Source organism: Bison bison, unplaced genomic scaffold (assembly GCF_000754665.1).
Source record: "Bison bison bison isolate TAMUID 2011002044 unplaced genomic scaffold, Bison_UMD1.0 scf7180017846662, whole genome shotgun sequence".
Classification (NCBI taxonomy): Eukaryota; Metazoa; Chordata; class Mammalia; order Artiodactyla; family Bovidae; genus Bison; species Bison bison.
In genome coordinates this window covers 11,403-15,307 of record NW_011477235.1, presented here as the reverse complement: position 1 = coordinate 15,307, position 3,905 = coordinate 11,403, and the positions used below count along the sequence as shown (strand labels likewise).

At 33.1% G+C, this 3,905-nt stretch overlaps 1 long non-coding RNA gene across 1 annotated transcript; it reads left to right on the top strand.

Annotated features, from left to right (window-relative positions):
• Window positions 1-133: 133 nt before the first annotated feature.
• On the top strand, window positions 134-2,152 carry LOC104988997. The gene is made up of 2 exons (XR_825308.1): window positions 134-646; window positions 1,958-2,152. It is a non-coding gene; the product is annotated as an uncharacterized LOC104988997 (long non-coding RNA).
• The last annotated feature ends 1,753 nt before the right edge of the window (window positions 2,153-3,905 follow it).

The window sequence follows — 3,905 nt, the reverse complement described above, 5'->3', positions numbered from 1 at the left end:
TGTGATCAGATTGGCTAGTTTTCTGTGATTATGGTTTCAGTGTGTCTGCCCTCTGATGCCCTCTTGAAACACCTACCATCTTACTTGGCTTTCTCTTACCTTGGATGTGGGGTATCTCTTCAATGGCTGCTCCAGCACTGAACACATTTTTTGAATTATACATAAATTTTCTACATTTACTGAAAAATCTATAAATAAATATCTTGAATGCATTGTAAACATGTGATTTCCGTATTTATCTTTATTCCTATATCAGACTATCTGATGTTACAGCACTACAATTCTTTTGGGGCATATAAATCGTAACTCCAACTCCTTAGACTTGTCCTTTTCTTCAGTAAGCAAGTAATGAATTCTCTGAACTCATGATTGTTCATAAAACTGCCTTAGGATTAAAAAGTCATGTCATAAATAAAATATGTGTTAATTACTCATCTCTAAACGTTTATTCTGTGTTTTCATTTTCAGAGGACGATTATTTATCATTTCTACCAAAGCAGGATCTCTTGGAATTAATCTGGTAGCTGCTAATCGAGTGATTATATTTGATGCTTCTTGGAATCCATCTTATGACATCCAGAGTATATTCAGAGTTTATCGCTTTGGACAAACTAAACCTGTCTATGTATATAGGTTCTTAGCTCAGGTAGGCTTGTAATTTATATTCTCTTTTTCATATTGAAAGATTGGGTGAAACTGATGATATTTTTGAAATTCAGACTATACATGCATTGTAGAGAGGCAAACAAAGTTGAAAATATCATTCCTGTTCTTAAAGCAATATAAGTTAATTTTGACCTCTCATGATTTTCTATTTTGTAGTTTGTCCAGGTCTCTAATTTCTCAGATTAAGATGAATTTGCATGGGTATACAGATTTAGCAATTTCATGCTAGTTTAAGAAAGTTAAACATTTATAATTCTTTTACTTACTATGCATAGAAAAGCCAGTAACTAAATCTAATTTGCTTATAGATGTGAAGGTCAAATGATCACTGTTTTCAGTGGCACCAGATAATCTCTTAGTTTGAAGAGTGTGGTTAAATAAGAAGAAACAATTAATGTATTATAATAACAAGAATCATTACAAAGAATATTTAATATTTCTAGTCAAGAATATTAATTTCCTTTAAGTATAAACTCAGGTATTAAGAAATAGAAACTGAAATTTAAGGAAAGGAAATGAAATCAAAGAAGTGAATGCAGTTCAATGTTATACAGGTTTATAGAATCAAGTTGTCCTTTTAACTGTTTCATCTTCTTTGGGAACAGATGCCACCTTCTCTACCATCCTCCAAATCTGGGCTTCTCAACTAGAGACTGGGTTTTATTGGTACATCTTCATTGGTACATCTATGTATTATTGGTACATAATATTGTTGGTAAACTACACTGTAAACTCTTTCCTGTTATTTTAATTAAGAGCTCCTTTACATTCTACTTCAGAATGTTATATAGAATATATAATACATATGGCATTGTAGTTATTAATTTTTTGTCCTAAAGTCATAGAAAGTAAGACTTTACATAAAGTCAGTTTATAGTGATTGTTGAGAGTGTGTTATATTCCACTGAATAAGAATTAAACTGCCCTGTTGGATTCTTACATCAATAACCCCCTGAAATTTGATTTCATGTACTCTTATTCTGTTTAGGTTGGTATCTGACTGCTCTCGTTCTTTCACCAAGTACAGAAATATATAAAGCAATACATGAATGCATATTGGTCAGAAATTTTAGGATGATTACCAGTAATAAAGTTTTATTTCTCATCAACATAAACTACTCTGAACAGAAAAAAAAATCTCATGAATTAAGCAACATTGCTCATAAAATTTGCTTCATGGCAGTATATTGCTATCCAGTTTTGCTATTTCATATAAACCAATAACTATATTTCTTCTTGATTAATTTTCATGTTTACAAAATTTGTGTATTGTTCATTCTTTTTTACGAAGGGAACCATGGAAGATAAGATTTATGATCGGCAAGTAACCAAGCAGTCACTGTCTTTTCGAGTTGTTGATCAACAGCAAGTTGAACGTCATTTTACCATGAATGAGCTGACTGAACTTTATACCTTTGAGCCAGACTTGTTAGATGACCCTAATTCAGAAAAGAAGAAGAAAAGGGATACTCCCATGCTGCCAAAGGTAAACATCTTAGAATATTAACTTAAAAAAAAAGCTTAATATAGATCAAGGAAATTTTATTACTACTATGAAAGTTATTCATCTGACTAAGGCTATATTTCAGAATTTTTCAAAGAGAATAAAATTGTATTTAAATGAGAGATCAGTTCTCCACATAGTACCACAAAAGATAGTATAATCTGAAATACATATTTTATGCCAAATAAAAAATTCAGCCCTGCAGAAAAGGATTTCTGAGTAGAAACCTTGAAGACATAGTATGGTTCTCTTTTAATAATCTTCAGTAGCGGGCATACATAATTTTAATAATTGTATATGAGATTTAATTGTCTGTTCCTTAGCATTTTTTGTTGTCATATAGCAATTAAGAATCAGCAAATAAGTGTCTCTTACTTGATATTTTTCACTGTCATAACACAAGACTTCGTACTTGGAAAAGAGACCTCTCTCATTTTATAGATGGAGAAACTTAGTGTCAGAGGCATTCAGTAACTTGCCTAGTTTTCAGCTAATAAGTGACAAAGCCAGGAACAGTATCTACATCTCTCCTCTGGTCCGTTGTTCTTGGATAAGAGCCAATTATACATAAGAGAAAACCATATGTGTATATATATATGTATTTTAACCTATTCTGATTATCTAAAACATAATTTTAGGGGGGATTATTAGGGGAGGTTCTTTTCCTATTGTCTTGGTTTCAAATTTAAGCATATAAAGTTCCATATAGCTGTTAAGAGAATTGGGAAAGCAGCTAACAGGTTACAGTGTCACTTTACGAAAGTCACTTCAATCATTTGTTAAAAAAAAAAAACAAATACTCAACAGTATCTTAGTTCTTCATATGACTTGACCAGTTTCCTATTCCTAAAAAGGTAATAGGAATAAATATTTCGAATGTTAATATAAATCAGTGATTTCTTCAGTTAATTCTCAGTGTATATATGTCAGTTAAAATAACGTGAATATTAAGCATTTAGGAAAATTTTAGTGACCTTTGTCTATATTAACAAATATTTTGTTTTTATCCTTTTTTTTTGAAGGGCCGAGTTGTATAGCATGTGGGACCTTAGTTCCCCAACCAGGGATCGAACCCATGCCCCCTGCAGTGGGAGCATGGAGTCTTAACCACTGGACTGCCAGGGTAGTCCCAATATTTTGTTTTTCTAAGCAGTGAGCTGTTTTTCCACTTAAAGTTCACTGATGGAGCATTTAGGAAAGAGTTTTTATGACAGTCTTTATCAAATCTCTTTGATAATAGCTTAGGGCCTCATGGGCTTCCCTGGTGACTCAGATGGTAACAAGTCCGCCTGCAATGCAGGAGACCCAGGTTCAGTCCCTGGGTCAGATAGGTCCCCTGGAGAAGGAAATGGCAACCCACTCGAGTATTCTTGCCTGGAGAATTCCATGGACAGAGGAATCTGGCAGGCTACAGTCCATGGGTTGCAAAGAGTGGGACACTACTGAGCGACTTTGACTTGACTTCACTTCGCTTAGGGCCACATGAAGGTTAAATCTATAATTTTTTTAGTACTTTAAAGAATCATTTCAATTTCCATGTTATAGAATATTAAATTGATAGCAGTTTGGCTTCCTTTGTTAATTATATAACAGAAGTAGGGATCTTGAATAGTCTTTGGAAATTTTTCTGTGTACAAACAGGTTTGTATATCTTTAAAAACACACAAACTCAAATGGACTCATACCATACACACTGTTTTGCAGCTTGCTCTTTTCACCTAGATGTTTCTTGCAG